Genomic DNA, 13,910 nt, shown 5'->3' with positions numbered 1-13,910 from the left:
CTAAACTAACATAACCTAACCTAACCTAACCCAACCCAACCCAACCCAACCTAACTTAACCTAACCTAACCTAACCTAACCTAACCTAACCTACCTAACGTACCCAACACATGCTAACCTAACCACCAGTTATTTCTCCTAACGTATTGCAATGTACCCAATAATAGTTGAGCTGTTGGTAACATGAGGTAGACGTGCCGAAACGTGACATGGTGATCACGCGTGCTCAAGCGTGACATAGCGTGTTTATGCGTGACCTGCGCTCATGTCGCGACAAAGGATCACCATAAGTGACAAATTGCGACGAATATTTCCAAAGCGTGAGCAAACGTGACTAAGCGTGACAAAGCGTGATGAAGCGTACCTAGGAGTGATTTACTGTAAAGACAAGACGCAATGTGGCCAGAAGAGTCGAAGGATGACGAATTTAAACAAAGCGTGACAATGCGTGACAAAGCGTGACAATGCGTGATTAAGCGTGATGTACTGTAAAAGCATGACGAGATGGTGCCAGAAGAGTCAAAAATGATTAAAATCATCGAAGCGTGACCACGCGTGACAAAGCGTGACAAAGCGTGACAAAGCGTTACAAAGCGTGATTAGTAGTGCCGCACTGTAACGACATGACGAACTGTGGCCATAGGTGTCAAATAGTCACAAAGTTTTCAAAACATTACCGAAAGTAAGAAAACATACTAAACTAACATAACTTAACCTAACCTAACCTAACCCAACCCAACCCAACCCAATCCAACCTAACCTAACCAAACCTAATCTAACCTAACCTAACTAACTTAACCTAACCTAACCTAACCTAACCTAACCTAACCTAACCTAAACCAACCTATCCTAACCTAACCCAACCTAACCTAACCTAACCACCAGTTTTTTCTTCCAACGTATTGCAATGTACCCAAAAATATTTGAGCCGTTCGTAACATAAGGTAGACGTGCCGAAACGTGACATGGTGATCACGCGAGCTCAAGCGTGACATAGCGTGTTTATGCGTGACCTGCGCTCATGTCGTGACAAAGGATCACCATAAGTGACAAATTGCGACGAAGATCTACTAAGCGTGAGCAAACGTGACTAAGCGTGACAAAGCGTGATGAAGCGTGACTAGGCGTGATTTACTGTTAAGTTATGACGCAATGTGGCCAGAAGAATCGAAGGATGACGAATTTGATCAAAGCGTGACAATGCGTGACAAAGCGTGACAAAGCGTGACAATGCGTGATTAAGCGTGATGAACTGTAAAAGCATGACGAGATGGTGCCAGAAGAGTCAAAAATGATGAATTTCATCGAAGGGTGACCACGCGTGACAAAGCGTGACTAGTATTGCCGCATTGTAACGACATGACGAACTGTGGCCATAGGTGTCAAATAGTCGCAAAGTTTTCAAAACATTACCGAAAGTAAGTAAACACACTAAAATAACATAACCTAACCTAACCTAACCCAACCCAACCCAACCCAACCTAATCTAACCTAACCTAACCTAACCTAACCTAACCTAACCTAACCTAACCTTACCTAACCTAACCTAATCTAACCTAACCTAACCTAACCTAACCTAAACTAACCTAACCTAACCTAACCTAACCTAACCTAACCTAACCTAACCTAACCTAACTTATCCTAACCTAACCTACCCAACACACGCTAACCTAACCACCAGTTATTTCTTCCAACGTATTGCAATGTACCCAAAAATAATTGAGCTGTTCGTAACATAAGGTAGACGTGCCGAAACGTGATATGTTGATCACGCGTGCTCAAGCGTGACATAGCGTGTTTATGCGTGACCTGCGCTCATGTCGTGACAAAGGATTACCATAAGTGACAAATTGCGACGAAGATCTACAAAGCGTGAGCAAACGTGACTAAGCGTGACAAAGCGTGATGAAGCGTGACTAGGCGTGATTTACTGTTAAGTTATGACGAAATGTGGCCAGAAGAGTCGAAGGATGACGAATTTAAACAGAGCGTTACCATGCCTGACAAAGCGTGACAATGCGTGATGAAGCGTTACTAGTAGTGCCGCACTGTAATGACATGATGAACTGTGGCCATAGGTGTCGAATACTCACAAACGTTTTCAAAACATTACCGAAAGTAAGAAACACACTAAACTAACATAACCTAAGCTAACCTAACCCAACCCAACACAACCTAACTTAACCTAACCTAACCTAACCTAACCTAACCTAACCTAACCTAACCTAACCTACCTAACGTACCCAACACATGCTAACCTAACCACCAGTTATTTCTCCTAACGTATTGCAATGTACCCAATAATAATTGAGATGTTCGTAACATGAGGTAGACGTGCCGAAACGTGACATGGTGATCACGCGTGCTCAAGCGTGACATAGCGTGTTTATGCGTGACCTGCGCTCATGTCGCGACAAAGGATCACCATAAGTGACAAATTGCGACGAAGATTTCCAAAGCGTGAGCAAACGTGACTAAGAGTGACAAAGCGTGATGAAGCGTGACTAGGAGTGATTTACTGTAAAGACAAGACGCAATGTGGCCAGAAGAGTCGAAGGATGACGAATATAAATAAAGCATGACAAAGCGTGACAGCGTGACAAGCGTGACAATGCGTGATGAAGTGTGATGTACTGTGAAAGCATGACGAGATTTTGCCAGTAGAGTCAAAAATGATGAATTTCATCGTATCGTGATCACGTGTGACAAAACGTGACAAAGCGTGACAAAGCGTGACTAGTAGTGCCGCACTGTAACGTCATGACGAACTGTGGCCATAGGTGTCGAATAGTCACAAAATTCTTCAAAACATTACCGAAAGTAAGAAAACACACTAAACTAACCTAACCTAACCTAACCTAACCCAACCAAACCCAACCTAACCAAACCCAACCTAACCTAACCCAACCTAACATAACCTAACCTATCGTACCCAACACATGCTAACCTAACCACCAGTTATTTGTTCCAACGTATTGCAATGTATACAAAAATAAACGAGGCGTACGTAACATAAGGTAGACGTTCCGAAACGTGACATGATGATCGCGCGTGCTCAAGCGTGACATAGCGTGTTTATGCGTGATCTGCGCTCATGTCGTGACAAAGGATCACCATAAGTGACAAATTGCGAAGAAGATCTACAAAGCGTGAGCAAACGTGACTAAGAGTGATAAAGCGTGATGAAGCGTAACTAGGCGTGATTTACTGTAAAGGTATGACGAAATGTGGTCAGAAAAGTCGAAGGATGACGAATTTAAACAAAGCGTGACCATGCGTGACAATGCGTGATGAAGCGTGATTTACTGTAAAAGCATGACGAGATGGTGCCAGAATAATCAAAAATGATGAATTTCATCGTATCGTGACCACGTGTGACAAAGCGTGACAAAGCGTGACAAAGCATGACTAGTAGTGCCGCACTGTAACGACATGACGAACTGTGGCCATAGGTGTCGAATAGTCACAAACGTTTTCAAAACATTACCGAAAGTAAGAAAACACACTAAACTAACATAACCTAAGCTAACCTAACCCAACCCAACCCAACTTAACCTAACCTAACCTAACCTAACCCAACCTAACCTAACCTAACCTAATCTAACGTACCCAAAACATGCTAACCTAACCACCAGTTATTTCTTCCAACGTATTGCAACATACACAAAAATAATCGAGCCGTACGTAACATAAGGTAGACGTGCCGAAACGTGACATGGTGATCACGCGTGCTCAAGCGTGGTCAAGCGTGACATAGCGTGACTGTTTGACCTGCGCTCACGCCGTGGTAAAGGAACACTCTAAATTTCGAATTGTGACAAGGATTTACAAAGGGTGAGCAAACGTGACTAAGCGTGACAAAGCGTGATGAAGCGTTACTTGGCGTGATTTATTGTAAAGGCGTGACGTGATGTGGCCAGAATAGTGCAAATTTGAAAAATTTAAACAAAGCGTGACCATGCGTGACAAAGCGTGACAAAACGTAGCTAGTCGTGACGTGCTATAACGGCGTTACGTATTGTGGCATCACCTAAAGCTAACATAACTTAAAATAACCTAAGTTAATCCGACCTAACGTAAGTTAGCCGAACTTGACCTAAACTAACGTCACCCTACCCATCCTAACCAAAATTGTTGTTATTTATCTAACGTATTGGAATTTAGCTAAAATTAACCGTACTGTACCTAACATGACGTAAGTGTGCCGAAACATGACTGAGTGATCACGTTTGCTCAAGTGTGACCTAGCGTTACTAAGCGTGACCTGCGGTCATGTCGTGACTATGGTTTATACAAATACCGTCTTTTGAAAAAACCGGTTAAACCGGTTTTCGAATTTTTACAAAAAAACAAAAACAAAATGTATTTAAAACATTAAAATATATTTATACTTATTTTAAGCATGTTTTGTTTTAAGTTATTCTAAACTGCTCTTTTTCACGAAATTAAAATTAGAATGCATTTGTGGATTTGCATGTTAAACATTCGCCTAACTCATGAAAATTAGTTTTACTACAATATGCTTGTGCCCGATGCGATTTCAAGTCAAAATATTAACGTTTGTAATTAATTGATTAATTAACTAGTTTTTCCATATTAATTCTTGTATCTAAAACCGGTTTTTATATTTTAAAAAACTGTTTTCGAATTTTACAAATTTATCCAAAAAACCGGTTTTTAAAAACCGACAAACCCTACTAGGCCCTATCTTCAAACAGATAAATCTAGCTCATAGTCTCACATCTTGTTTCTTTAAATTTAACTTTCAAATTTTCCTCTTTTCTTTGCTTAGATTTTCAAAGTCTCATCCCTTTACGGATTTCGACTACAGTCCTTCAGATATATGTATAAACTTATTTTTGTTAGATAGCCCCTGACCTCGTCGTATTTGAATTAATTACCCTACAACAGGTCTATCAGGTGAAGAGTACCAATTATGGAAATCATAAGCGATAAACTTTGAACACCCATCAGTTACTTTAAAAAACCACAAATGAACGACAGAAGCTTGTTCATAAAGTGTTCAAGAACATGCAACTACAACAGGATGTGGTTTTACGAATTTTGATGTTACAGAACGTCAGCTTTGCTTAAGAAGAGGAGGGGATCACGTTTTATAGTGGTGAGAGTTAAAATTTTACCAAAATTACTTTAATTGTCAGCAGTTACTACATGAATAGAACTGTGTATGACATTTCTACAGTTTGACGACTAACAAACTAATGAAACAGAGCTATTCTCGAAAAACTGATAGTCCCTCAGCTGGTCACGAAAGTCACTTCTGATATGAAGAGCGAATATTATTTCCTTCTTCACAATAGCCAACCACTGGACCCTATCAGTAACGTTTTTACTTACAAATTCCCGCTGGACGCTCTCTTCCTCAACTGACGTACATCTAAATCTGAGAACAGTAATCTTCATTCCGATCCATAACATTGGTTAAGTTGGTCCATTCTGAAGAATATTCAGAAATACTGCCATCTCATAATTTTTGTGTTTGTGCTATATTAATTACATATCTGTTACGTGACGAAATTTACAGATCATTAATTAAATGGTGCACCGGAAACTCTGTTTAACGGTTCGTAACTTTGATTAAAATTGCGATATGGTACATAATACCTCAAAAGATCGGATGAAAGGGATTCACAAGTCATATATATAGTCATCATGTAACAATACCATCAAGGCTCACATGAAGTTATAATTAATTTACGATGCATGAAATGAAATCAGTTATTTATTTATGTTATTTACTGCTTAACTCACAGGCACTGTCCTACTTTATAAATGAATATCACTGAAAATTATGAACGCGCATAGTAATCGATTGCGTTATAATTTATGGCTCTGTGCTAATGAAACCTAATAGGAGGCAAAAGTATACTGTGTAGAAGAGAATTTCATAAAAAAGATAGTCGCTCATGATATTTTAACGTTTTCCCGGGGGTGAAAATTTGAGTTATTTTCTTATGGATTGTGATGCCGTATAATCTTGTACGTGCTTACCAATGTTGAGACGGAATTTAACTATCCCATCCGCTACCGAGAAGATGAATGTAATAGACCCTTCAGAAACGTCGGTCACCACTGACAAGTCTACATGGCCACTCAACACAGAAGAAAACAACTCTAAAATCTTTCAGTTAGTAAAGACATTACCAGAACTTTTTGAAAACCAAAGGGTAATTTCCATGTTTAGGAAGTCCATCCACTGGACCCTATCATGAGCCAGCCGAATTCAGTCCACAACCCCATATTCTTTTCACTTACAATCAATTTTAATCATGAAATCCTACGTATTTCAGATACTTAATTTTTGTCAGACCCATTGAAACTAGAACACAGCTATTGTATAAACCTTGAACATTGAATTTCAGATGCAGTGGACAGTCGTCTTAATTTAGGAACGCACAGACACTCCGGTGTTTCTGCATTACGCAACAATTTAATCACAATAATTGTGTTCCATGATTTAGCCTCTGTTGGAGCTTTTATTAAAAAAAACACAAGATCCGTTTTTGTGTCCCTACGTCACTGTTTCCGTCGTTGCCAGCAATTTGTCATCACCCAGCATGACTGTCTCCCGTTACCAACCGGGGCAAACCGTTGTAGCATTTTATGGCTGTTTAGGATGAGAATGGTAATGAGGAACAAAATTACTGGATGCGCTGATTTACTGTTTACACGGTGAAACCCGATCTAACTAGCGGTTTCAGATCGCAGTGAAATAGGACAGATTTTAACCACGGGACACACCAGTACCGTTCCTGCTACGCCTGTTACTTTTCCAGTGTTAGTAAACAGAAATGTGGAGCACTAACGCAATCAGAATTTCCAATTTGTTGTTTTTTCCAGTTGAATTAACTTATGCCTACTTGCATTAATATTAATTTTGCCGAAAGAGCTATCGATCTGTTAATGGGAAGGAATTTAATTATCATATAATTTACTAACCGGAAAATTGTTTCCGATTTACCTTATTTATGAGATATTAAAACAGGTGATGTAGATTTAAAAATTAACTAGATAGTAGTTACAAAATGTGCGTGGTTTGGAAACTAATTCCACATGTGCCTGCTAGCTGTCCAAATTTCATGAAGGAGGCGCCTCTTCATGTGTTCTGATATGCGTCAACGTAATTAAATTTAAAATTCATGTATGTAGTAAGAAAGTACGTATATGACTGTCAAATCTGTAGGTTGATTATCCCATCTTGCATGAGTAAAATAAGAACTTGATAATTTTTTTTTTAAAAGATGTTTAATTTGATACATATAATAATCTATACTGTACGGAACTATTAACACCTTGGAAGGTAATTTCTGAGCACTCAACGTCTCGCAATTTTAATTTTACTAATCACCAATGCATTCATCTACTGTTCTCTTTAGGTTCTTTACTAAAATTTTGTATGAATTTATGGTCTCCCCACATATGCTGCGTATCCCTACGGGCATTTCATTCCGAATTTAATTATAACTTGTGTTAAAGCTGCCGATAGTTTCGATTATCTCACTTTTTAAAATTATTTTTGAAATCTGAACGCAAAGATTTAATTTTTGTAACTGCGATGTCCCTCGGAGCATTTGGTTCTACTCCCTTAAACTTGTTGAACACCTGACCTCATTTTTGCCTATTATTGTAAGCCACATGGTTTGCATTTTATAATATTGACATGCATTTTAAGGAATGTTATATTTGAGGTTCTCGTGGCGGTGATTTAGAAGATGGCTGTCTTCTGGGCTGTTGCGCGGTGTAGTCTGGTAGAAGTTTACCAACGTTTTAGAGGTTATTGCTGCCTCCATCAAAAGGGCGATGACGGTGCAACAGCCCAGAAGACAACCATCTTAATTGTAAGGAATTCCAACAAGGCATTTACGTATGAAACGACACGTTAAATCATGCAATTTTTTATTTTGTAACTTTCATAATTATAGCATTACGTTGAATATATTTTACAAAATATTTCCTCGTCATTACAAAGTTACACCTTGTAAGTAGATGCAAACCACTTCCCATAACAGTCTACTCTTGTACGGTCTTGTCTCCTTTTCCAGGTAACACTAGGGATCCTGTTCTATGACAGACTGCATTAGTTTATATCGACGATACTACAGCAAGCGTTTGTTCTAATTAAGAGGTGATTCCTGGATTTGTTTTCGTGCCTGTTCTGCAGTAATTACGTTATCACTAGAGCCCGATCTGATACAATGAATATCAGAACGAAAAGTTCCATTTCAAAACCATTTCCGTCTCATTTGACATTATTTAACTGAAACGCAAAATGTAATCAGTTTAATGGGTACCCATGTGACCTAAACCTAATAGATCAATGCTAAAAAATAAATTTTAACATTTGAAATTTATGAGCTGTTACCGGTATGCAAAATGAAATTTCACTTCTTTAAAAATCTCTGAAGGAATTTTTAAATGCAAAATGTGACAAGTTTGTGTAATTTGTGCTTTGATTGGATCTCGAATTTATGTTCTAATTATACAGCGGTAATTATTATATAATCTTGTTTTGACTTGTCATTCAGTCTGTTTCAGTCGCTGCATGTTGCCTGATGGATTGAATTTTCTAATCGTTTGACGTCAATACATTTGTATTTCGATGGATTTGATCCATTATATTATTTTATACTGCTATGATGATCATTTAGTACATTTCCACAGTTCGTAATTTCAAACATTAATACAAATTATTTAATTAATAGTTGCTATCTTATAAACGTAAATTAAGATAAAGTGTTTATTGCAATTTTATGCAAAGCACAGATAGCAATTGGGGGTGTATTTAACGTGGAAAAGTGTGCTTTTATATTTCTGGAATTTCTACACTGTGTTACGAAACGTCTACTGCGACTCATTCAAATTGCTGGGTTATGGTGGGCTGCAGCATCATTAAATCTAGATAAATAATTATAATATGGAATAACTATAACGAACCAACATTTATTTTCTAAGTTAAGACCAGACTAAATTCCTGGAATGATTGCTATCATTCCGTTCAAAACCATATTTCCTCCCGAATTCGATTTACAGTTTGAAGACTAAATTGTAACTGTAATTGTATTTTGGTTCGAAAACCTGAAGAGAAGAAATAACTTGGGAGACTTAGGCCTAGACGGAAATATAATATTAAACTTAGTCCTACAGCAATAGTCTTCGAAGGTCTGAACTGAATCTGACTCAGGATTAGATCTAGTTTTTGGTCTCCTATGAAAACTATTGGGCGTGCAGTTAACAGCACCTCAATAAAACAAACCCAGTTCGTTAGAATGTATTCACTCTTTGACAGATTGTTTGTCAGATTTCAAGGATCTTAACAATGGAACTAAATTTTCGAATTTTGTTAAAAACACAGTAAACATTTGGGTTCAATAAAAGCAGCTAATCTGAACCAAATTAAGTAATCAGCTACTCAAAGAAGCCTGTGAGACACTGAGTTTGTTAGGTACTCAATCAGTTACTTAGTTAATTAAAGATACTGCATAATAAGAACAGGTTTTCTTACGATAAATGCCACTTTTATAAATGCTTTGTATATCTAATGCAGTATGCCTTATCATAGATTAATTCGTTAAGGAATGGACAACGATTTGTTTGATTTTTAGCTGAAGCAGGGATAAACATTGGCATCGTCACTACCACCAAATGGTCTCTAGGATACAAAATCATCGCGAAAGAAGGGGAAGCCGAATATGTGGAGCTTCACTCCATAAAATTTAGGCCTTTATGTCTTCTGGTATTGGGTATGACTGCACATTACCTTCCATTTAAATACTGAAAAGAAGAAGTTGGAACATATTCATGGAGATTTCAGGTTCTAACGATGGCGAGTTTGAAGATAACTGTATTTTCGGATTTTTCGTTGTGTAGGCTTGAAGAAAGTGACCTGTGTTTCAGAGGTACTTAATGCCTTTATATTGCAGGTTAACAGTTACTGACCATGCGAATTCAATTAAAGTTATCTGATGAGATTTGCTGAACACGTACGTTTAGTATTTGCACTTCCCTTTCGGCCTTCAGTCTCTACCACATTCGTCCTGTGAACTTCACTTCTCGTGGGGTGAAACAGTCTTCCACTTGTTGGCCAATGTTTGCCCTTCCGGCTCAGTCACATCCGCCATTATCCTTGTTACAGTTCACTGTAACTGCAAAATAACAAGGCCCTGAAACTGAGTCCAAGTTCCACTACGTCATACTGTTTGGACGTGTAATTGTTATGTCTCTGTAAGCCAGCTTCTCAGTTGAGTTCCAAATTATTATCTTGTGAATGTATATTTTCTCATTCCATCAACGTCAATCAGATTTCAGTACAAATCAGTCACTTTAATGGATGTGAAATGCATTTTAGTTAAGACAGATGCTCATACTGCTGTTGAAATGTAATTATATCTTCATACCGAATATCATTAAAGTATCTATAAATTCATATTGATACTGGTAATTAAATTAACCTGGAATAAACATTTATTAGGTAAATTCGTGTATCTTCTTATACAAGATAGGTTTAAAATATGTTCTATGAATAACTGTTATAAAATTTTATATAGGACCACTAATTTGTAATTTTTAGCGAAGTATTACTGGTTGTAGTCTGTGTTAGTAGTCCTCGTATTAACTCGGAAAACTGTAAATCAACTTTACATATTGTTCTGTTACGTGATAGAACAGTTCAATGCGAAGAAGACTGTTCCTGCTGTAGCGTCCTATGTCAAAAAATGTTTTAGGTGTATATTTTATAACTCAAGGGTGTAGAAGTAAATATAAAAGAATTTGGTTTTCCATCTCGTTTTGATGTTTCTGAAACATCATTCCTACTCTCATCTTTCACAACCGAAATAACAGTTTGTCTTTGTTGGTTGGATTCTCAGTACTGCTGGATACTTTTACTCCACATTTTTCATATCATTCATCTTTACAGGAAGTTTGCCTTCCCCATCTCAAACTTCTCACTACTGCATTCACTTCCATCAATTTTTCAAACCGATTCTCCAAGAATTCGATATTGTAATATTGATGGATCTTTTCCTTTCTCCTTTCCAGAGATCGGAGCTGTCAGTTCAAATTTCCCACCTTCATTTATATCAGTTGATAGAAGAAATGACGTCACTTCCAGTTACTTCTCTAAAGGAAAATAGGAAACCGTCAGCTGAGTGTTTCAGCTTTCTGAATCGGATGAGAAATTTTGGTCAAATAATAAAAGCAAAAAATAATACTGTAGTACGGTTGTTGCATTCTTCCAAATTACTTACTTTCCATTTCACTAGTCATCAGTTCCATAAATTAAAATTATTGTATTTCCAGCATTATGATACAAATTAAAACTTGTCTAAACAATTAAAAGAACGTGATACTCGGTACATGTTTCCTTTAAATCCGTTGTCTCTGACATTCATAACTTAGAAAGGTGTGGTTATTTATTTATTTGTGGTTTGTTTAAATCCTTTATGAGCTGCGCAAACTATATAGTGTCAGATGGTGATGTGATAAATGAATAGTAAACTGAAGATTTATTGTCCATTTTAATACGAGGTGCGATCGGAAAGTTTCCAGACTGCACACTCTTTGTTCATGAAAATCCGCCATTCCGAAATCGCAGGAGGGTCGGTGTAATGCACTACCAAAACGCCCGTAACTAAGAAACAAATGCTAATTCGATGATGCCGGCTGGCACACTGATTCACTATGAATGTAGGCCGCACCCCCTAGCGGCAGAAGCTCGTACTACATCCGGTTCGCCCTCTATTGACACAGTCTTGAAACTTTCCGATCACACCTCGTATTATTCTTCCGCCTGCAGTCTGATCTGATACGACCTCTTATCTTCATGCGCTCAGCCTAAAATGTTTTAAGCACTTCTCATCGCCACAAATTCAACTTATTTCACTCTCTTTGATATGAATTTGCAGCCAACATATGTGAAGCGTTCGATAGAAATATGACGCTCCTGATTATACCGTTTTCTCTAGAGTCAACATCCTGTTTTTAGATATTCTCAGTGTTTGCTTGTAGCTTACAGTGAGATACCTAGTTTCACTTCCATACAGAACAAGCGGTAAGGTAAGGTAACGCTGTGCTATCTTATAATCTTCAGGTTTCTAGAAAGAAGCTGCAACGAATGCACTGTTATTAAATAACAGAACAGAAACATTACATTTTTCGTTCTTTCTTACTGGAATTTGAATTCTCTTCAGAGATGTCTCAGAATTCAATTCCAGCCCGGGTGACAGGTTTGGGAGCGTGCTACCTTTGTGCTTCCGGATAGCGACAGGGAGCAAAAGAACTTGACGGACAGGACAATTACGTGGGGAGACGGCCTACGACTTTCACTTCCCTAACGCACGTAGCTTCAAGTCCGTGCCGCTTATCGGAGTCACTGGAAGGGTCAAAGCACTCTGTCCGCCTTTCTGTTAGTACGACTTCAAATTATATAATTCATTTTCCGTCAATTTGTAGCTGAAATTGAATTGAAATTTATTTTCTGTTTGCTTGTTTATACTAGTTTCCGTATCAAACATCACAACTCATTAATAAGCAATCAGTGTTCTTGTCATGTTCCAAGACTTATGTAACATTAATTCAAATTGTGATTAATTTGTGTTAAATAAAACGTCGTCTTTGGCTGTTACTGATTGGGTTCAGTGGTTTGTTAGATTCGTAATTAATTCTGAAAGTATGACTTTCGTCTTTACATCTGACAGGACTCCTAACACTGGTAATCTGCCCATCGCAAAATCTCCTCCTTCACAGGACATAATAAAGGAAACACACATGAGAGCGGAAATACAATTATGATCCAAGAAGAATGTGAACTCGCTGTCCTGGCGTGGGAGGTCGTATGAGCCATAATTTTTAGATACGGGGCATTTGAATGATGATTTCAACGCTTATTCAATTTCTTAAATTTAAAATGAAACTGAAAATGATATCTACTAAACTCTTCATTCACAGATACCCCTTAAAATGGATACTGTTATAAGATACGGCATTGCAGTGAGAATAGGTTGGGAATTTGGAATCTTCTCATGCCTCTTGCATATTACATGTCGTGAGTTTGAAATTGAGTCGGGACGTAACAGACTAATGTTATAATGTCGAGAACCAATTTCACTGCCGGCCCTTCCTTTATCTCTTTTAGAGATAGTGTGAGAGTTTTCCTTTTATTTTGATATTGTATATACAATACATCAGAGCCTACAGGATTAGGAACACGTCCCCGTTAAAAGAAATAGCTAAGACTTTATACGGTTTTTTTTGCTTTACATTTTCGAGTTAAATAGTAGCAAGAAATAACCGTGTGATTTTGGTATAAAGAACTTTGTTTATAGTTACTGAACATTTTTAAAATCTGTTTTGTACTTTTTGTATCTCATTACTAGCGTTAAATATATTTTTACAGCGAACATCGCTAACAGTAGACTTACGTAGACAGGTGTAACCATGATTAGGAATAAAGCGAATATATATATTTTTTCATGGATAAAAATGAATACTGGAAACATCAGATACCCACTCTCACATGCAGCCATTTCGCGGATCATTTTATTTCCATTGCTAATTATAATTCCGTTGTTTCACAGCACCGTGATAAATTATTTAAACATCGTATTTTGTAGATTAGTTATTACTTGAATATGGCCTAATGTATGCTGTGCATGAACAGTCTAAGAGACAGTTGTTGATTTCGTTGTGTAAAGACTGTATAGAATTGTCACGGATTCGAGCACATGCTGCACTACAAAGTAGTATAGCATATGCTGGAATCTATTTTCAAGTACGTTTATACAACTGTTGCTGAACAGCGCCCCACAAAATAAAAATCTGAAGGCACCAAACCTTCATCCTGTTTAATAATAATAATAATCCGATAGAAATTTAATTAAGATGAAAGCGGA

The 13,910-nt window shown here is 37.6% G+C and overlaps 1 long non-coding RNA gene across 1 annotated transcript in view; it reads left to right on the top strand.

Moving 5' to 3' along the window:
• Positions 1-11,313, top strand: part of LOC110840353 (uncharacterized) — a 38,435-nt gene extending 27,122 nt beyond the window's left edge. The window contains exon 3 of the long non-coding RNA XR_015535147.1: positions 11,059-11,313. This is a non-coding gene — a long non-coding RNA (uncharacterized LOC110840353). The remainder of the gene's footprint in view (positions 1-11,058) is intronic.
• Positions 11,314-13,910: the final 2,597 nt, after the last annotated feature.

This window comes from Zootermopsis nevadensis, unplaced genomic scaffold, assembly GCF_977971745.1.
Source record: "Zootermopsis nevadensis isolate Lab colony 2312 unplaced genomic scaffold, Znev_1.0 Znev_ptg000013l, whole genome shotgun sequence".
Lineage (NCBI taxonomy): Eukaryota > Metazoa > Arthropoda > Insecta > Blattodea > Termopsidae > Zootermopsis > Zootermopsis nevadensis.
This window is presented reverse-complemented; position numbering and strand designations above follow the sequence as displayed.